Source organism: Pseudophryne corroboree, chromosome 2, assembly GCF_028390025.1.
Source record: "Pseudophryne corroboree isolate aPseCor3 chromosome 2, aPseCor3.hap2, whole genome shotgun sequence".
NCBI lineage: Eukaryota > Metazoa > Chordata > Amphibia > Anura > Myobatrachidae > Pseudophryne > Pseudophryne corroboree.
In genome coordinates this window covers 902,328,571-902,351,397 of record NC_086445.1, presented here as the reverse complement: position 1 = coordinate 902,351,397, position 22,827 = coordinate 902,328,571, and the positions used below count along the sequence as shown (strand labels likewise).

General features: G+C 43.3%; 1 protein-coding gene and 2 pseudogenes across 1 annotated transcript in view; 1 reads left to right on the top strand and 2 right to left on the bottom strand.

Annotated features, from left to right (window-relative positions):
- COL26A1 (collagen type XXVI alpha 1 chain) overlaps window positions 1-22,827 on the bottom strand; it is a 783,134-nt gene that overhangs the window by 425,419 nt on the left and 334,888 nt on the right. The gene's annotated exons all lie outside the window — the stretch shown is intronic.
- On the bottom strand, window positions 8,977-9,095 carry LOC135052352 (5S ribosomal RNA; annotated as a pseudogene).
- Window positions 12,575-12,693, top strand: LOC135052350 (5S ribosomal RNA; annotated as a pseudogene).

Sequence of the window (22,827 nt, the reverse complement as noted above, 5' to 3'; positions counted from 1 at the left end):
GCCAGCCAGTGAATTCATGACACTTACTAAGTACTGAAACACAAACCCACTTTAGTGTGGTATCACAAGGTCGTCCATTTAACGCAACCCAGGATAAGGCACAGTAACAGGGGACCTCCAACCAGGGAGACTTGTATTTCTTAATTAACTGGATACTTATAGAAATGTCAAGAATTTTTTTTTCTTCGCACCACATTCACCCGGGTGGCTGGAGTCTATCCAGCAGAACTACTTACATATTAATCAGCCTAGCAAACTAAAGTGAGGCCATTGTTTTAATTAGTATAGAGCAGGGGTGGGAAACCTTTGGCCCTTCAGCAGTTGTTGAACTACATATACCAGCATGCCTTGCTACAGTTTTGCTATTTGTCCATGCTAAAACTGTTGCAGGGCATGCTGGGATGTGTAGTTCAACAACAGCTAAGAGGGCCGAAGGTTCCCCATCCCTGGTATAGAGCATAAGGGTTTTTACCAAAAGTGGTACGAGTGCCTGGCTTATTGTGGTATTAGCAAGGACAAGGTGGGAGCTGGGGTAATAAGACGAATCAACAGATAAATATAGCACCGCCTGTGTATTTAAAGGTTTATAAATCCCCAACAATACTATAAACTGCACTTGAGAAGCAGTCCTGTTCTTTAAAAGTTGCAACATTTCTGTATATAGTTTATATGACTGCATGTCTGGTAGGATTGAACAAAATGCCACCCACTTAGAACAGATGACCAAATAGCTGAGACGGGTAAAAGTACAGACAATGTAGGAGTGTAAAAGAAGGCTCAAATGCTAATGTCATTTGGAAACATTAAAGCTCCTTTATGGGATTAGAATTCACAACGCTAAGAGAAAATACACATTTCAGCCTGTCGGTTTAACTTAACACATGTAAATTGTTTATCTTAATATAATTCTACTTGCTGTGCTTAGAAAAGCACTTGAAAGTGTTCTTGACCTTGAGTTTGTTCATAGTGCAATGAAAGACAGACATAATGACTGGCATGGAGCAAGAACGTAAAACTAACCAGAAAGCAGTTATACAAAACTAAAACTGTATGAGCAACGTATATTCTTTATTTTTGTTGTCACGAGTAAGTGACAATTATGTAAAAAAATAACTATATATATATATATATATATATATATATATATATATACAGGTTGAGTATCCCATATCTAAAATGCTTGGGACCAGCAGTATTTTGGATATCGGATTTTTCCGTATTTTGGAATAATTACATTAATTACATACCATAATGAGATATCATGGGGATGGGACCCAAGTCTAAGCACAGAATGCATTTATGTATCATCTATACCTTATACACACAGACTGAAGGTAAATTTTAGCCAATATTCTTAATAACTTTGTGCATTAAACACATTAAACAAAGTTTGTGTACATACACACAATTCATTTATGTTTCATATACACCATATACACACAGCCTGAATGTCATTTAATACAATATTTTTAATAACTTTATGTATTAAACAAAGTTTGTGTACATTGAGCCATCAGAAAACAAGTGTTTCAGTATCTCAGTCTCACTCAAAAAATTATGTATTTCAGAATATTACGTATTTCGGAATATTTGGATATGTGATAATTTACTACGTGTAGTAAAAGAAAGGCACTCTCCAGACTTTGAGGTCAAACGTGTTTTTTGAAGTTTATTAGCATGCACATATAAGTTGCCAATGTTTCGGTCTCATTATAGAACCTTTGTCAAGGCTTCGTGATTTGTACAATACAACTGAGGGGATCGCACCATGTGTGTCAGTGCATGCTGAATACACGTGCTTTGCTACGGAATTTCCATGCGTATAACTTTAATTTTGAAGGACTTCCTGGTAAACGAATTAGACTTACAAGAGCACATGTTCCGCCCGCCTCTGCCAAACTTTGTCAGGCCACAATACTGGGCAGGCCTTCCCCGGATTGATGCTGTGAAAAGGCTGGTGCTGAGGAGAATAATCCGCCTCTTTCCCTGCCCTGTCCCGCCTCTGATGCTGCCCTGCTCAGTGCTGTAAATGTTGTAACAACAGACCAAGCTCCGCCTGCTGTATGTTAAATATGTAAAGTTTGCAGGGATGGGCTGACTCTAATCCAAAGGGCCCTAGCTCTTCTTGCTTAGCTTCTCGCTCTCTTTAGGGCTCCTCTTTTTGAGGTAAAAAGATTTTTGCACAACACTTAAGGTCACTGGGAGAGCTGTCGGTGTCCTTAACACAGCCTATAAGCAGTTGCTGACTATCAAGCTTCCCTTTAATGCATTTAAGAGTCAAAATATCTATGTCTCCTTTCCTCCTATGAGAGGTTTGGCAATGTTTAGTTCAAGTGACAGGTTAACCTCTGATAATTAAAACATTATCCTCTCCTGACTGGAAATAGGTTGGTTAAGTACTTACAGATGGAGCGCATCGCAGGCAGGGGCGAGTGGCGTGACTAGGCGCCACTGCAAGAAAGTCCAGAAACAGAGCATTCTGTCCTCCCCTCTCCGCAACTTGGTATCCCCGCCACCATGCATTCTTTATAGCCCCGGCTGGGTGGGCTGTCTTAACTCTCCTCTGTGAGGGGGGAATTATCTCACCCCATTTAACCCCTTTGTGGGTGGAATTTTGAAAAATCCCCACTTATGCTGCTTTCACATCGTAAAACCTGCTTTTGAAACGGTTCTTTAAACGGTTCTTAAAACGGGTCTGAGCAGTTAAACCCCCTTCACATCGCATGTTGTAACCAGTATATTACCATTTCATTACCGTTTTGGTACCTTTCACACTGAAGCCGTTTCACCCATAGAAAACAGTGGTTGTCATTATAAATGGACTTTTCTGGCCCACACATTATTCATAATTATTAATTAATTAATTAATTATTAATAATTTGGATAGTCGTACGATGGAACCTAGCAGCTTGAAGTATTTTAACCATGTTTTTATATATGAGTGCATCCTTGACTGTCCCAGTTATTTGTCTGCAGATTTCCTCATCCCCTCTGATTCTTAGCAGCTCCCTCACCTGTTCATCACTCCAAGTTGCCATTGTATAATATATTTGCAGTAAGAAAACGCTTCTAAACCCACTCTCATGTGTCTGATGTGTTATTCCTCCTGCTTCCTGCTTCTGCCTGGTGACATCACACATGGAGACAGCCTATCACCTCCTGTGGCTTGGAAATACCGTTTCAGAGCTTTTCACACTGCACAGTGAAACGGTTCTGAACCGGGTAGGACCCTGCTTTTTAACCGTTTCAAAATACCAGTATTTTGAAAACTGTAAATTCAAGGTGGCCCTTTCACACCGCAACTAGAACCGTTTAGGAAGGCTGAAAAATCAGCAATTTACTGGGTTAAAGCTGCGGTGTGAAAGGAGTATTAGTGAGTGCCTACATGACAAAAGCAAGCTACTGTCAAAATGTCAAGTTCCTAGTTCTTGTGGTTCAGGAGATTTTGTGATGAGTCAGTGGTATTTGCCTTTTATATACTGTAGATATTTTTAAGTAGATAAAGAATATCGAAGAAAATTTTTTTTTCTATGAAGATTTTGAAGACTACAGGTTTCATTTGTATACTCATGCTTATTTTATAGCTTTAATTTTAAAATTCTGATTGTCCCACCTGCTTTTGTTCCCTGTATCCTGTATTCGGAAATGCTACTAGTCTCGGTTCAGCTGGCTGTTTTCACTGCCACAGCTGTTACAGTGTGTAATCCACCCAACACTGGCTGCATCTCCAGTTCTGTTTTGCAGGTTAGGCTTCAAGTTCCAACTATGCTCCATCTGTGCTAAGGTATAATTGTCTTGTACAATGTAAAGCTTTAAAATCATTAGAGTGTAGCAATGATGATATATTTGTTAGATTAAAAAAATAGTAAGGTATATGTAATAAAACAGTGTGGAGCAGAACATACAGTACAGTATGTTGTAACCCTTAACAAACCATTGAATCAGCTTCCTTAAGGTGGGTACACACTGGTAGATATATCTGCCGATCAACTGATCGGCAGATATATCTATGGACGGATCGGGCAGTGTGTTGAGCATACACACTGCCCGATCCGCCGGGGACTGACGTCATGAACTGGGCGGGCGTGTACACACGCCCGCCCAGTTCAGCTGTCAATCACCGCCGGCTGCCGCAGCATATGTACGGGTGGTCGGTCGACCGCCCATACACACACAGCAGTGCATCAATATATCGGTAGATATATTGGCCGTCAGCTGTGCTGTGTGGCCAACGCGATACGTCTGTGAACGACGGAGTTCACAGATGTATCGGCCGTACACACTGGCCAACGGACACTTGATATATCGGCCGTTCAAGAGAACGGGCGATATATCGGCCAGTGTGCGCCCACCTTTAGACTAACTGTACTGCACTAATGACAGCTAATTGGCTGTGACGTATTACTGCACAATGTTGCTTTTTGCATCATGCTGTTAAATACAAAGCTCTTTCGTCAACATGTGTATTAGATACTAGTAGTACCACACATATGGTATATTTACCATTATTTGACTTTAATATATTGAGTATGTTGTATACTTCTATGCTGCATAATAAATTACTGTTTATACCATAGGCATATCTATAATGGGTGCATGGTGCACCCATTCATTATAATTACCTCTCTGGCATCAGTGCTGCAGGAACTACCGGGAAAATGGAGTGGTTGCCATTTCACAAAGATCTATGCATGCATAGTAGAGAAAAAATCACCAGCAACGTGGAGTTTGATCAGCAAATGTTCACTTTAAACCATTGTAGCTCTAGCAGATCTATGTAGTGTGCAGCCACACACTCCATAGATCTGCTATGCAGGAGCAAAAAGCTTCATGTGTTGGTTGTCTGACTGTAATGCATGAAGTTGAGAATTGAGGTTGAATATGGCATGCTGGTGTAGGATTCAGCTATCTCCTGTACAACCCTGCCTGTCCCCACCAGAGGCGGAACTACCGCCAGTGCAACCAGTGCGTTACACTGGGGACCGCCTCTGTCCAGGGACCCAAAGCATGTAATGAGTCAAACTGACTCATTACATGCCGCTGTGGGCTGCGGGCAACCGCTGCCTGCAGCACACAGCCACCCGGACAGGAGAGAAGAACAGTGCAGTGGTACGGAGGGGAGAAGGAGGAGGAGGGAGGTGGAGGAGGGAGCCGCGGCAGCGCTGTTTCATTGATTGAGGCGCTGCTACTGCTGTCCCTCTGCTTCACTATAGTCTGTTCTCCGCCGCTGTGAAGCGCACCCCAGCATTCACAGCGGCGGAGAACAGCCTATAGTGAAGCAGAGGGACAGCAGCAGCCGTGCCTCCACCAATAACACAGCGCTGCTGCGGCTCCCTCCTCCACCTCCCTCCTCCTCCTTCTCTCCTGCCCGGGATCTCTGGAGAAGCTGCACCGAGGAGCCTGAGCCAGCGGTGAGGGTAAGTATAATTCTTTCTTTCTTTCTTTCTTTCTTTCTTTCTTTCTTTCTTTCTTTCTTTCCTTCCTTCCTTCCTTTCTAAAAAGGGGGAATCTGCCTGCCGTAATGTGTAAAAAGGGCACGCTGTCTGCTGTTATGTGTAAAAAGGGCACGCTGTCTGCCGTTATGTGTAAAAAGGGGACGCTGTCTGCCGTTATGTGTAAAAAGGGGGACGCTGTCTGCCATAATGTGTAAAAAGGGGGACGCTGTCTGCCGTAATGTGTAAAAAGGGGACGCTGTCTGCCGTAATGTGTAAAAAGGGGACGCTGTCTGCCGTTATGTGTAAAAAGGGGACGCTGCCTGCCGTTATGTGTAAAAAGGGGACGCTGTCTGCCGTTATGTGTAAAAAGGACGCTGTCTGCCGTCATGTGTAAAAAGTGGGACGCTGTCTGCCGTCATGTGTAAAAAGGGGGACGCTGTCTGCCGTTATGTGTAAAAAGGGGACGCTGTCTGCCGTTATGTGTAAAAAGGGGACGCTGTCTGCCGTTATGTGTAAAAAGGGGGACGCTGTCTGCCATAATGTGTAAAAAGGGGGACGCTGTCTGCCATAATGTGTAAAAAGGGGACGCTGTCTACCGTAATGTGTAAAAAGGGGAATCTGTCCGCCGTAAGGTGTAAAAGGGTCTCTACCTGGTGTAGTGGTGCTACTGTGCGGCGTAATTTGAATAATGGAGACTACTGTGCACCGTTTTATGAATTGGTATTATTTTGTGGCCACACCCCTTCCCCACAAAGCCACGCCCCTATGTATTTTTGCACGCGCCTACGGTGCGCACTGCCCGTGTTTTGCATGCAGGGGTGGAGCTCCGATGCCGTTTCTTGCACACAGTGCTGAAATGTCTACTTACGGCATTGTTGCTAGGCATCCATTTCTCTGGCCCTGAGCAGGTCTACCTCACCAGATCCTCTCCAGGGGTGAGGGAGTGGACTTGGATGGGATGGGGGGGGGGGCAGAGCATTTTGTCGCACCTGGGCCACCTGCTCGCTAGTTCCGCCACTGGTCCCCACCACCAATAGATTGGTGGATCATCGGAAGTAATGGTGAGAAAATGGTAAAACTTGCAATGGTGAGAAAACATTGGATCTTCTCCATTGCAGGGTTGGTCATCGGGACCAAACCACTGATGGTTTAGATGAAACATCATTTGGTTCCCATCCCCAGGGGTGCTGACAGGTGATCCAGGCCAAGGTAATCAGAGGGGGGCATAGCCAATACAGGGAGGTGTGGCCAGCCACTCTCCTTTAGAAATATTTAAAAAAATGCTGTCTGTGTGGCTGCGAGGCGGGTGCATACGCTGGGGGGGAGGGGCACCGGGTGAGCAGTAGGGTTCAGGGGGGGTGGATCGTTCATCCCCCTGTACGTCACGCAGGGAGAGAGGACATTGCTGCAGCTGCCTCTCTCCCCAGCGCAGCACACAGCAGTGTGTGTGCTGCGCTGGTGAGAGAGGCACAGCTTCAGCAATGTCCTCTCTCTCCCAGCTGTCTACATCGGGGAGGGGAAGGGGGGGTGGCAGCAAGGACCAGGCCCAGGTAAATATTACCCGCATTCATTATATCAACTGAATTTAAGGCAGAAAACAATTGGCAAGGGCTTCACTGTAATTTACATAAAAAAAGGGAAAAAGTGCACCCAACATTCATTGCTTTTTCTATGGGCCAAAAATAACGACTTTGAAGCGTCATTCCTCAACAACCTGAGGCTGAGCACTTATCAAAACACTTGAATCATAAAAAATTGGTGTTGTCATGGCGAAGTATTTGCTTTCACAAAATAACTGCATAGCCAATTATATATATATATATATATATATATATATATATGTGTGCAAAAAGAAGCTGGCAGCGCCACAGATACAGTATCTAAGGTTTATAAACAACAGTAGAGGAAAAAATATATATATGTTCTGTAGTAAATAGCAGAACAACACCTGATGGACACTCCCTTATGCAGTTTAGGGCGTCAGCTCAGGCACCTCAAAAAATTGTAAGCACTGGTATATATGCCTACTGGTTTCTAAAAATGGTGGGGGGGGGATGAGGTATTTCAAGCGACCAAGGTGTCTAATCAATGATGAAGAAAAACAGGTACTATAAAATAGTATAATTTAATATTAGGAGTACAAAGCACTAAAAAAGAGTAACATGCAAAAAAAAATGGAATTAAAATGTAGCTAAGTCGGTACAAAAAAGAAGTAAAAAGGGAAGGGGGTTTAGGCTAAAAAATATCAAGGGCACACGTATCAGAATTCATAAGAATACATAAAAAACACTAAAAAAAAATTTTTTTAAATACAAAATGCATAGGATAAAACACAGGAAAAGGTGAGGAGAGGTAGCTTATCTTTTAAGAGTATGAGATGAAATCAGAATGTCACCCAACGCGTTTCGTCCCTCATGGACTTCATCAAAGGGTAATGTAATGCTAGAGACAGAACATATTTATACCTTAAGACTATGGGAAGTGCTGCTGACATCACTTCCTGTTGGATTAATTGGTAAACACAGACCTATAGTAAAAATGCGAATCTGTGCGGGTTCATGTGAAGGGAATATAATGGAGAACATTGCTAGTATGTTTTCTAGTTAAAACGAGACATAATTTAGGTTTAAAACATCAAAAAACGGGTGTATCCGTCCACTTCCGGTCCGGAGTATGTTGCTGATGACATCCGCCCCATGTCCGCCCCACTTCCGCCCCACTTCCGGCGGCTGTGAAATGCTTCTGCGCATGCGCCTAGTAGGCACAGACGTGATAGACAATGTCCGTGCATTAGCTTCTTAGTTGGAGCGGCGGCCATCTTTTTGGTTATTTATGTGAGATGCGTCACAGTGCTTCCGTGATGCAAAGTTCTGTTTGATGCTTTTAAAGTCGTAAATGCGTCCATAGAGGTGGTGTGGCTCCCCATCGGGTATATAAAGGGAAAAGAAATACTTCATTCAGATGGCAGCAAAAAACGGAGGATAATAGAAATGAAATGTTTATATATATATATGGGGAGAAATAAATGAAGCATATATATCATAAGTGGAGATGGAAAAACATCAATTATTCATATATGAATGATAGTAAATGAAACAATATATATATATATTTGAAGAGGCAAAATGAAGAAAGATGAAAATAAAATAAAAATAAAAAATAAAAATAAAAATAAAATGAAAATGTATGCAAATGAAACATAAATAAAAGTAGAAATAATAAAATAAAAATGAAAATGGAAATGAAAATTATAGCCGCATTGGTAGATGAAAGGCGGGAGGGAGGGAGGGAGAGGGGACTGGGAGGGACGGAGGAGGGAAAGTAAGGGGGAACTCATGAAAACTCGGGAACCGGGTGAAGACTGATGATGAGTCAATGGGTAATACCATTAAGAAAGTTTAAACTAGTTGTATGGAACTTAGTGGGATTCATCTTGCGAGAGTGAAAGTACTGGGTGATACTAGGTCCATACGTACTACGGACCAGAAAAACATCCATAAGCTACTGAGAGTTTGTCAGAAGTTTCCCCTTTTTGCCTCTATGTTTACAACACCCGGTCTCCCAAGGAGGTCTCCCATCCTTGTACTGACCGGGCCCATCCTTGCTTAGCTTCCAAGATCGGACGTTGTTGGGCGTCCCCAAGGAGGTATGGTTGTAATGTTTATGGCTGGGTTGGAAACATGTCCTCTCAGTTCAAAGGATGGCACTACTTGCCCAGAAGTTGGGGGAGTGTAGTGAAAGCAGGAACTACCAAGGTAGGATGAGAGATGTGAGGGCTTGTAATAGGGAAGGTGGAAGTTATAAAATTGACACATGCGGGTGTCCTACCAAGTGTAGTGGTAACTAACCCGCCACTGATGTTCCCTGGCGAACTCCCAAACAGGTACTGATCAGTTCGAGTTGTTGACCATATAATAAGATACGCCCCACCAAGGTGGTGATGTTCATGCGGATCAAGAGAGAAGGGAAGGGAGAGGTAAGCGTAAGGGTGGGAGTGGCTTAAATTATAAAAAAGGTGCTATCTCGTACCCTTCGTTGAAACCATCCGGATGGAGAGTATTAAGTTCGTATATCCAATACATCTCTCTCCAGGAAAGGAGATTTGAAAGGTCTCCTCCTCTGGCTCCCAGTGCTACTAGTTCGATGCCTTTGTATGTTAATGTCTCTGGATCCGAGTTATGGAAAAGATGGAAATGTTTGGAAACTGCATGGGTGAGGACTTTGTTCTTAATATTCCTAACGTGTTCCTGGATGCGTATTTTAAGGGGTCTTTTAGTTTTCCCTATATACTTCAGTTTACATGGACACTCCAGAAGGTATATTACTGACGAGGTGTTGCAATTGATGAATTGTTTAATCTGATACTCCTTTTGGGTTTGAGTATTTTGGAAAGACTTTCTGTTTGGATGGAGGTATCTACATATGTTACACCTCCCGCATTTGAAGCTTCCTTTGCATTTTGGCATAATGCTTGTGGCTGATGGATTCTTCAACATGCTAGGAGCTAGTGTGTCTTTGAGACTCCGAGATTTGCGAAAGACCATTTTAGGCTCTTTGGTGAGATAATTCTTCAGTATAGGGTCCATGAGGAGTATATTCCAATGTTTCTTAAGGACATTCTTAATAAGATTCTCGTTAGAGAGATAAATAGAGGCGCTCATGACATCCTAACACCACAATTAACCAGGTTCAGTACAACCAAAGAGTCAGATGAATTAATAAAATGTATGTTTAATATTCACAAAGATCCAATAAAATCTTTTACCAATTGAAAAAACCAATGTATAAATATATTAATCAGAAATTTACTCATTAACCATGTGTATGTGAATGGACATATGTATTTTACTGGATTGTTACAATGAGTCCTGAATCAGATTAGCTTGCTGGAATAGCTGCTGTGAAATTCCAATGTAACAATATGTACCAGTTCAAATATAACAATATGTAGCAGTCCTTGAAGATGCTGTAGCTACAGCTATTGATACTTCATGTGAAAACACCGTTTGCTGCACGTGAAGAGAGCCAACTTCAATATAAATAACCAGCATGAAAAACATAAAAAATCAATTGTGTGTGATAGTTTTACCTCTCCATATGGGCTGGTAAACCCGAGCGTCCCCGGGTAAGTCCAAATTGTGCCCAAAGTTATTTGAGACCCCCATATTTTATTTTCTCCCGAAAATACACAAGTCTATGGACAAACCTCCTGGTAGACCAATAGTGGCTGGTATTGACTCTTTGACCTCACACCTGTCGGAATACGTGGACATATTCCTGAGGAAGTATGTAATGGAACTACCGGCCTTCCTTAAAGATACCACATCGGTCCTGAACCTTTTGGAAACATTACAATGGAAGGACACATACAGGTGGGCCACAATAGACGTACAATCCCTCTACACCTGTATAGAGCATGATAAGGGTATTGAGGCATGCAACAATGCTCTTTCTTCGGATCCTGAAATTACAGAAGATCATAGACTGTTTTTATGTGAGCTCATGAATTTTATACTCAAACACAATTATTTCACCTTTTTAGATGGGTTTTATCTTCAAATATGCGGAACCGCCATGGGCACGATTTTTGCACCCAGTTTTGCAAATTTGTTCATGGGACAGTGGGAAAAGGAATTCATTTTTAACAATCACCCTTACCAACGAAACATTATTTTTTATAAACGTTACATAGACGACATCATTTTAATATGGGAAGGTGACCAGTTGTGTTTTAATGAATTTTTAACTTACATTTCGGTTAATACCATGAACCTCAAGTTCACTGCCAATGTGGATACAGAACGGATTGAATTCCTGGATCTGGTTTTAACACACTCAGGAGAGGAAATTATCACAAGCAACTTCATAAAGAAGGTAGATATGAACAGCTACGTTCACTACAAGAGCAACCACCGCAAACAATGAAAAGACAATACCCCCCTATCCCAATTCACAAGAATAACACGGAACTGCAAGAAGATTGAGGACAGAGATCAACAACTTGAAGTGTATAAAGGAAGATTCAAGGACAAGGGGTACCCTATCCGACTTCTGGAAGAAGCCACTCTCAAGGCTAAAGCTGCAAAAAGAACGGATCTTCTCAAATACAAATCAAAGAACATCAAGGAAGACACAGTTAAATTCATCACAACGTACAGCAGACACGAGAATCTTATTAAGAATGTCCTCAAGAAACATTGGAATATACTCCTCATGGACCCTATACTGAAGAATTATCTCACCAAAGAGCCTAAAATGGTCTTTCGCAAATCTCGGAGTCTCAAAGACACACTAGCTCCTAGCATGTTGAAGAATCCATCAGCCACAAGCATTATGCCAAAATGCAAAGGAAGCTTCAAATGCGGGAGGTGTAACATATGTAGATACCTCCATCCAAACAGAAAGTCTTTCCAAAATACTCAAACCCAAAAGGAGTATCAGATTAAACAATTCATCAATTGCAACACCTCGTCAGTAATATACCTTCTGGAGTGTCCATGTAAACTGAAGTATATAGGGAAAACTAAAAGACCCCTTAAAATACGCATCCAGGAACACGTTAGGAATATTAAGAACAAAGTCCTCACCCATGCAGTTTCCAAACATTTCCATCTTTTCCATAACTCGGATCCAGAGACATTAACATACAAAGGCATCGAACTAGTAGCACTGGGAGCCAGAGGAGGAGACCTTTCAAATCTCCTTTCCAGGAGAGAGATGTATTGGATATACGAACTTAATACTCTCCATCCGGATGGTTTCAACGAAGGGTACGAGATAGCACCTTTTTTATAATTTAAGCCACTCCCACCCTTACGCTTACCTCTCCCTTCCCTTCTCTCTTGATCCGCATGAACATCACCACCTTGGTGGGGCGTATCTTATTATATGGTCAACAACTCGAACTGATCAGTACCTGTTTGGGAGTTCGCCAGGGAACATCAGTGGCGGGTTAGTTACCACTACACTTGGTAGGACACCCGCATGTGTCAATTTTATAACTTCCACCTTCCCTATTACAAGCCCTCACATCTCTCATCCTACCTTGGTAGTTCCTGCTTTCACTACACTCCCCCAACTTCTGGGCAAGTAGTGCCATCCTTTGAACTGAGAGGACATGTTTCCAACCCAGCCATAAACATTACAACCATACCTCCTTGGGGACGCCCAACAACGTCCGATCTTGGAAGCTAAGCAAGGATGGGCCCGGTCAGTACAAGGATGGGAGACCTCCTTGGGAGACCGGGTGTTGTAAACATAGAGGCAAAAAGGGGAAACTTCTGACAAACTCTCAGTAGCTTATGGATGTTTTTCTGGTCCGTAGTACATATGGACCTAGTATCACCCAGTACTTTCACTCTCGCAAGATGAATCCCACTAAGTTCCATACAACTAGTTTAAACTTTCTTAATGGTATTACCCATTGACTCATCATCAGTCTTCACCCGGTTCCCGAGTTTTCATGAGTTCCCCCTTACTTTCCCTCCTCCGTCCCTCCCAGTCCCCTCTCCCTCCCTCCCTCCCGCCTTTCATCTACCAATGCGGCTATAATTTTCATTTCCATTTTCATTTTTATTTTATTATTTCTACTTTTATTTATGTTTCATTTGCATACATTTTCATTTTATTTTTATTTTTATTTTTTATTTTTATTTTATTTTCATCTTTCTTCATTTTGCCTCTTCAAATATATATATATATTGTTTCATTTACTATCATTCATATATGAATAATTGATGTTTTTCCATCTCCACTTATGATATATATGCTTCATTTATTTCTCCCCATATATATATATAAACATTTCATTTCTATTATCCTCCGTTTTTTGCTGCCATCTGAATGAAGTATTTCTTTTCCCTTTATATACCCGATGGGGAGCCACACCACCTCTATGGACGCATTTACGACTTTAAAAGCATCAAACAGAACTTTGCATCACGGAAGCACTGTGACGCATCTCACATAAATAACCAAAAAGATGGCCGCCGCTCCAACTAAGAAGCTAATGCACGGACATTGTCTATCACGTCTGTGCCTACTAGGCGCATGCGCAGAAGCATTTCACAGCCGCCGGAAGTGGGGCGGAAGTGGGGCGGAAGTGGGGCGGACATGGGGCGGATGTCATCAGCAACATACTCCGGACCGGAAGTGGACGGATACACCCGTTTTTTGATGTTTTAAACCTAAATTATGTCTCGTTTTAACTAGAAAACATACTAGCAATGTTCTCCATTATATTCCCTTCACATGTACCCGCACTGATTCGCATTTTTACTATAGGTCTGTGTTTACCAATTAATCCAACAGGAAGTGATGTCAGCAGCACTTCCCATAGTCTTAAGGTATAAATATGTTCTGTCTCTAGCATTACATTACCCTTTGATGAAGTCCATGAGGGACGAAACGCGTTGGGTGACATTCTGATTTCATCTCATACTCTTAAAAGATAAGCTACCTCTCCTCACCTTTTCCTGTGTTTTATCCTATGCATTTTGTATTTTAAAAAATTTTTTTTAGTGTTTTTTATGTATTCTTATGAATTCTGATACGTGTGCCCTTGATATTTTTTAGCCTAAACCCCCTTCCCTTTTTACTTCTTTTTTGTACCGACTTAGCTACATTTTAATTCCATTTTTTTTTGCATGTTACTCTTTTTTAGTGCTTTGTACTCCTAATATTAAATTATACTATTTTATAGTACCTGTTTTTCTTCATCATTGATTAGACACCTTGGTCGCTTGAAATACCTCATCCCCCCCCCACCATATATATATATATATATACACTGCTCAAAAAAATAAAGGGAACACTAAAATAACACATCCTAGATCTGAATGAATGAAATATTCTTATTAAATACTTTGCTCTTTACATAATTGAATGTGCTGACAACAAAATCACAGAAAAATTATCAATGGAAATCAAATTTATTAACCCATGAGGTCTGGATTTGGAGTCACACTCAAAATTAAAGTGGAAAAACACACTACAGGCTGATCCAACTTTGATGTAATGTCCTTAAAAGAAGTCAAAATGAGGCTCAGTAGTGTGTGTGGCCTCCACGTGCCTGTATGACCTCCCTACAACGCCTGGGCATGCTCCTGATGAGGTCGCGGATGGTCTCCTGAGGGATCTCCTCCCAGACCCGGACTAAAGCATCCGCCAACTACTGGACAGTCTGTGGTGCAACGTGGAGTTGGTGGATGGAGCGAGACATGATGTCCCAGATGTGCTCAATTGGATTCAGGTCTGGGGAAGGGGCGGGCCAGTCCATAGCATCAATGCCTTTGTCTTGCAGGAACTGCTGACACACTCCAGCCACATGAGGTCTAGCATTGTCTTGCATTAGGAGGAACCCAGGGCCAACCGCACCAGCATATGGTCTCACAAGGAGTCTGAGGATCTCATCTGGGTACCTAATGGCAGTCAGGCTACCTCTGGCGAGCACATGGAGGGCTGTGCGGCCCCCCCCAAAGAAATGCCACCCCACAGCATTACTGACCCACTGCCAAACCAGTCATGCTGGAGGATGTTGCAGGCAGCAGAACATTCTCCTTGGCGTCTCCAGACTCTGTCACATCTGTCATATGTGCTCAGTGAGAACCTGCTTCATCTGTGAAGAGCACAGGGCACCAGTGGCGAATTTGCCAATCTTGGTGTTCTCTGGCAAATGCCAAATGTCCTGCACGGTGTTGGGCTGTAAGCACAACCCCCACCTGTGGACGTCGGGCCCTCATACCACCCTCATGGAGTCTGTTTCTGATCGTTTGAGTAGACACATGCACATTTGTGGCTTGCTGGAGGTCATTTTGCAGGGCTCTGGCAGTGTTCCTCCTGTTCCTCCTTGCACAAAGGCGGAGGTAGCGGTCCTGCTGCTGGGTTGTTGCCCTCCTACAGCCTCCTCCACGTCTCCAGATGTACTGGCTTGTCGCCTGGTAGCGCCTCCATGCTCTGGACACTACGCTGACAGACAAAGCAAACCTTCTTGCCACAGCTCGCATTGATGTGCCATCCTGGATGAGCTGCAGTACCTGAGCCACTTGTGTGGGTTGTAGACTCCGTCTCATGCTACCACTAGAGTGAAAGCACCGCCAGCTTTCAAAAGTGACCAAAAGATCAGCCAAAAAGCATAGGAGCTGAGAAGTGGTCTGTGGTCACCACCTGCAGAACAACTCCTTTATTGGGGGTGTCTTGCTAATTGCCTATAACTCCCACCTGTTGTCTATTCCATTTGCACAACAGCATGTGCAATTGATTGTCAATCAGTGTTGCTTCCTAAGTGGACAGTTTGATTTCACAGAAGTGTGATTGACTTGGAGTTACATTGTGTTGTTTAAGTGTTCCCTTTATTTTTTTGAGCAGAGTGTATACATATATCTATATATATATATATATATATATTTATATATATATATACATATCTTTATTTATTTTCAGTCATACTGATGCAACAATGCACAACTACAACCCAATATCACTATTGCTTTATCTGTTTTAGTGTATCACCCTTCATTGGCAATTCAATTCTAGGCAATGTGCTGCCAGAAGTCGCTGTACAGTCCGGATGTGTATATTTTCGCTCATTACTTGTCGCTCATTTTCCTCCAAACCTTTATTTCACACCTTTATTCCATTCTTGTACATTTACAAAATATAGAAAGCTCTCTGATATTAATTAAAACCAGATTTCTATTACTTTATTATATTATGAAACATGCACAATAGTATATACTTTACACTTTTATTGCTTAAATTGGAATGTTTTTCAAATAAAAACAAAAAACTAAAAATTTAGCCAACTACTGACTATGAAGTATGCTTAAGGCTGCTGTCTTATATGTATTTGGCATATGGGCTTTATTAACATTATAGCTGCATGTTACATTTCAGCATCTCATAAAAGCACATTACTGGTCTAGATAATGCATAAACCTTACTGGCTTTCTGACTCTCCAGGGTGAAATGGTTACTATAAGAGAATCGTAATATGCTTTATTTCCCTAAGAACACACCTTAATATCCTTCTAATATCAGCTGAAACATACTGTAGAAAGCTGCTGTGCACATGATACTGTAATCTACCAAGGGTGTAAACTTTTATATGTTTTTACTAACTTTATTAAGCTTTTAAATCATGCACTGTTGTAGATTCAGTCTGATTAATGTTTCAGACTATATATATGTATTTAATTTTGTATAGTAACAAATACAACAGTGAACATTGTAATAAAAATGTTACTGTTATAAATTTTCCATTAGCTATTAAGTCATTTTTACATTATTTAATATACATATATAATTTCTTACATGTGCCAAAGCTCTATCTATCTAAATATCTATCTATCTATCTATCTATCTATCTATCTATCTATCAGTACTGTTTCTAGTGGCGCCTGTCGGTAACAATACTAGAAATTAGTGATGAGCGGGTTCAGTTCCTCGGAAACCGAACCCCCCCGAACTTCACCCATTTTACACGGGTCCGAGGCATACTCGGATTCTCCCGTATGGCTCGGTTAACCCGAGAGCGCCCGACCGTCATCATCCCGCTGTCGGATTCTCGTGAGATTCGGATTCTATATAAGCAGCCGCGCACCGCCGCCATTTTCACTCGTGCATTGGAAATGTTAGGGAGAGGACGTGGCTGGCGTCCTCTCCGTTTATTAATGTTGATGCAAATATTTGTGCTTATTGCTTAATTCAATTGTGGGGACTGGGGAGCAGCTGTATTATATAGGAGGAGTACAGTGCAGAGTTTTGCTGACAGTGACCACCAGTATACGTTGTCTGCCTGAAAAACACTCCATATCTGTGCTCAGTGTGCTGCATATATCTGTGCTCACACTGCTTAATTGTGGGGACTGGGGAGCAGCTGTATTATATAGGAGGAGTACAGTGCAGAGTTTTGCTGACAGTGACCACCAGTATACGTTGTCTGCCTGAAAAACACTCCATATCTGTGCTCAGTGTGCTGCATATATCTGTGCTCACACTGCTTTATTGTGGGGACTGGGGACCACCAGTATATTATATAGGAGGAGTACAGTGCAGAGTTTTGCTGACAGTGACCACCAGTATACGTTGTCTGCCTGAAAAACACTCCATATCTGTGCTCAGTGTGCTGCATATATCTGTGCTCACACTGCTTAATTGTGGGGACTGGGGAGCAGCTGTATTATATAGGAGGAGTACAGTGCAGAGTTTTGCTGACAGTGACCACCAGTATACGTTGTCTGCCTGAAAAACACTCCATATCTGTGCTCAGTGTGCTGCATATATCTGTGCTCACACTGCTTTATTGTGGGGACTGGGGACCACCAGTATATTATATGGGAGGAGTATAGTGCAGAGTTTTGCTGACAGTGACCATCAGTATACGTTGTCTGCCTGAAAAACACTCCATATCTGTGCTCAGTGTGCTGCATATATCTGTGCTCACACTGCTTTATTGTGGGGACTGGGGACCACCAGTATATTATATAGGAGGAGTACAGTGCAGAGTTTTGCTGACCAGTGACCACCAGTATACGTTGTCTGCCTGAAAAACACTCCATATCTGTGCTCAGTGTGCTGCATATATCTGTGCTCACACTGCTTTATTGTGGGGACTGGGGACCAGCAGTATTATATAGGAGGAGCACAGTGCAGAGTTTTGCTGACAGTGACCACCAGTATATATAGCAGTACGGTACGGAAGGCCACTGCTCTACCTACCTCTGTGTCATCAAGTATACTATCCATCTAGATTCTATACCTGTGGTGCATTTTAGTTTTGCAGTTTGCTGACAGTGACCACCAGTATATATAGCAGTACGGTACGGAAGGCCATTGCTCTACCTACCTCTGTGTCGTCAAGTATACTATCCATCTAGATTCTATACCTGTGGTGCATTTTAGTTTTGCAGTTTGCTGACAGTGACCACCAGTATATATAGCAGTACGGTACGGAAGGCCACTGCTCTACCTACCTCTGTGTCGTCAAGTATACTATCCATCTAGATTCTATACCTGTAATGCATTTTAATTTTGCAGTTTGCTGACAGTGACCACCAGTATATATAGCAGTACGGTACGGAAGGCCAATGCTCTACCTACCTCTGTGTCGTCAAGTATTCTATCCATCCATACCTGTGGTGCATTTCAGTTGTGCGCAGTATATATAGTAGTAGGCCATTGCTATTGATACTGGCATATAATTCCACACATTAAAAAATGGAGAACAAAAATGTGGAGGTTAAAATAGGGAAAGATCAAGATCCACTTCCACCTCGTGCTGAAGCTGCTGCCACTAGTCATGGCCGAGACTATGAAAAGCCATCAACGTCGTCTGCCAAGGCCGATGCCCAATGTCATAGTAGAGGTGCATGTAAAATCCAAAAAACAAAAGTTCAGTAAAATGACCCAAAAATCAAAATTGAAAGCATCTGATGAGTAGCGTAAACTTGCCAATATGCCATTTACAACACGGAGTGGCAAGGAACGGCTGAGGCCCTGGCCTATGTTCATGGCTAGTGGTTCAGATTCACATGAGGATGGAAGCACTCATCCTCTCGCTAGAAAAATGAAAAGACTTAAGCTGGCAAAAGCACAGCAAAGAACTGTGCGTTCTTCTAAATCACAAATCCCCAAGGAGAGTCCAATTGTGTCGGTTGCGATGCCTGACCTTTCCAACACTGGACGGGAAGAGCTTGCGCCTTCCACCATTTGCACGCCCCCTGCAAGTGCTGGAAGGAGCACCCGCAGTCCAGTTCCTGATAGTCAAATTGAAGATGTCACTGTTGAAGTACACCAGGATGAGGATATGGGTGTTGCTGGCGCTGGGGAGGAAATTGACAAGGAGGATTCTGATGGTGAGGTGGTTTGTTTAAGTCAGGCACCCGGGGAGACACCTGTTGTCCGTGGGACGAATATGGCCATTGACTTGCCTGGTCAAAATACAAAAAAAATCACCTCTTCGGTGTGGAATTATTTCAACACAAATGCGGACAACAGGTGTCAAGCCGTGTGTTGCCTTTGTCAAGCTGTAATAAGTAGGGGTAAGGACGTTAACCACCTAGGAACATCCTCCCTTATACGTCACCTGGTCCGCATTCATCAGAAGTCAGTGACAAGTTCAAAAACTTTGGATGACAGCGGAAGCAGTCCACTGACCACTAAATCCCTTCCTCTTGTAACCAAGCTCCTGCAAACCACACCACCAACTCCCTCAGTGTCAATTTCCACCTTACACAGGAAAGCCAATAGTCCTGCAGGCCATGTCACTGGCAAGTCTGACGAGTCCTCTCCTGTCTGGGATTCCTCCGATGCATCCTTGAGTGTAACGCCTACTGCTGCTGGCGCTGCTGTTGTTGCTGCTGGGAGTCGATCGTCATCCCAGAGGGGAAGTCGGAAGACCACTTGTATTACTTCCAGTAAGCAATTGACTGTCCAACAGTCCTTTGCGAGGAAGATGAAATATCACAGCAGTCATCCTGCTGCAAAGCGGATAACTCAGGTCTTGTCAGCCTGGGTGGTGAGAAACGTGGTTCCGGTATCCACCGTTAATTCACAGGCAACTATAGACTTGTTTGAGGTACTGTGTCCCCGGTACCAAATACCATCTAGGTTCCATATCTCTAGGCAGGCGATACCGAAAATGTACACAGACGTCAGAAAAAGAGTCACCAGTGTCCTAAAAAATGCAGTTGTACCCAATGTCCACTTAACCACGGACATGTGGACAAGTGGAGCAGGGCAGACTCTGGACTATATGACTGTGACAGCCCACTGGGTAGATGTATTACCTCCCGCAGCAAGAACAGCAGCGGCGGCACCAGTAGCAGCATCTCGCAAACGCCAACTCGTTCCTAGGCAGGCTACGCTTTGTATCACTGCTTTCCATAAGAGGCACACAGCTGACAACCTCTTACGGAAACTGAGGAACATCATCGCAGAATGGCTTACCCCAATTGGACTCTCTTGGGGATTTGTGACATCGGACAACGCCACCAATATTGTGCGTGCATTACATGTGGGCAAATTCCAGCACGTCCCATGTTTTGCACATACATTGAATTTGGTGGTGCAGAATTATTTAAAAAATGACAGGGGCGTGCAAGAGATGCTGTCGGTGGCCCGACAAATTGCGGGCCACTTTCGGCATTCAGCCACCGCGTGCCGAAGACTGGAGTACCAGCAAACAGTCCTGAACCTGCCCTGCCATCATCTGAAGCAAGAGGTGGTAACGAGGTGGAATTCAACCCTCTATATGCTTCAGAGGATGGAGGAGCAGCAAAAGGCCATTCAAGCCTATACATCTGCCCACGATATAGGCAAAGGAGGGGGAATGCACATGACTCAAGCGCAGTGGAGAATGATTTCAACGTTGTGCAAGGTTCTGCAACCCTTTGAACTTGCCACACGTGAAGTCAGTTCAGACACTGCCAGCCTGAGTCAGGCCATTCCCCTCATCAGGCTTTTGCAGAAGAAGCTGGAGAGATTGAAGGAGGAGCTAAAACAGAGCGATTCCGCTAGGCATGTGGGACTTGTGGATGGAGCCCTTAATTCGCTTAACCAGGATTCACGGGTGGTCAATCTGTTGAAATCAGAGCACTACATTTTGGCCACCGTGCTCGATCCTAGATTTAAAACCTACGTTGTATCTCTCTTTCCAGCAGACACAAGTCTGCAAAGGTTCAAAGACCTGCTGGTGAGAAAATTGTCAAGTCAAGCGGAACGTGACCCGTCAACAGCTCCTCCTTCACATTCTCCCGCAACTGGGGGTGCGAGGAAAAGGCTAAGAATTCCGAGCCCACCCGCTGGCATTGATGCAGAGCAGTCTGGAGCGAGTGCTGACATCTGGTCCGGACTGAAGGACCTGCCAACGATTACTGACATGTCGTCTACTGTCACTGCATATGATTCTCTCACCATTGAAAGAATGGTGGAGGATTATATGAGTGACCGCATCCAAGTAGGCACGTCAGACAGTCCGTACGTATACTGGCAGGAAAAAGAGGCAATTTGGAGGCCCTTGCACAAACTGGCTTTATTCTACCTAAGTTGCCCTCCCTCCAGTGTGTACTCCGAAAGAGTGTTTAGTGCAGCCGCTCACCTTGTCAGCAATCGGCGTACGAGGTTACTTCCAGAAAATGTGGAGAAGATGATGTTCATCAAAATGAATTATAATCAATTCCTCCGTGGAGACATTCACCAGCAATTGCCTCCAGAAAGTACACAGGGATCTGAGATGGTGGATTCCAGTGGGGACGAATTAATAATCTGTGAGGAGGGGGATGTACACAGTGAAAGGGGTGAGGAATCGGAGGATGAAGATGAGGTGGACATCTTGCCTCTGTAGAGCCAGTTTGTGCAAGGAGAGATTGATTGCTTCTTTTTTGGTGGGGGCCCAAACCAACCAGTCATTTCAGTCACAGTCGTGTGGCAGACTCTGTCGCTGAAATGATGGGTTCGTTAAAGTTTGCATGTTGCACCTCTTTTTTCTTTCATTTTTCTTTGCATCATGTGCTGTTTGGGGACTATTTTTTTAAGTGCCATCCTGTCTGACACTGCAGTGCCACTCCTAGATGGGCCAGGTGTTGGTGTCGGCCACTTGTGTCGCTTAGCTTAGTCACACAGCGACCTTGGTGCGCCTCTTTTTTTCTTTGCATCATGTGCTGTTTGGGGACAATTTTTTTGAAGTGCCATCCTGCCTGACACTGCAGTGCCACTCCTAGATGGGCCAGGTGTTTGTGTCGGCCACTTGTGTCGCTTAGCTTAGCCATCCAGCGACCTCGGTGCAAATTTTAGGACTAAAAATAATATTGTGAGGTGTGAGGTGTTCAGAATAAACTGAAAATGAGTGGAAATTATGGTTATTGAGGTTAATAATACTATGGGATCAAAATGACCCCCAAATTCTATGATTTAAACTGTTTTTGAGGGTTTTTTGTAAAATCCGACAAAAAATTTTCAGGGAGGTTTTGCCAAAACGCGTCCGAATCCAAAACACGGCCGCGGAACCGAATCCATAACCAAAACACACAACCCGAAAAATTTCCGGTGCACATCACTACTAGAAATATAACTAAGAACCTTATTCAGCTTCAGCTGCAGCACCAAAACTGCTATCACTCGCTTGCTGGGGATAGCCCAGCACCGGGAAAGGCCGCTCAGTTTGTGAAGGGCCGCCCCGCACTGCATTTGCATTTATAAATTCAAACGCAAATCAGGCATCAGGAAAAACCTGTAGCCCCCTCCATACTCAGCCAGGCTGTGTGTATGCAGGCGCACAAGCGCCATTTTCCCTTCGCAGTAGGCGCATGGGACATCATGTTGCCGCCCCAAAAATGTCCCCCGCAATGTTGCATAGTCACCCCCAACCTCCCTACAATGCCTCTGCTTGTCAATC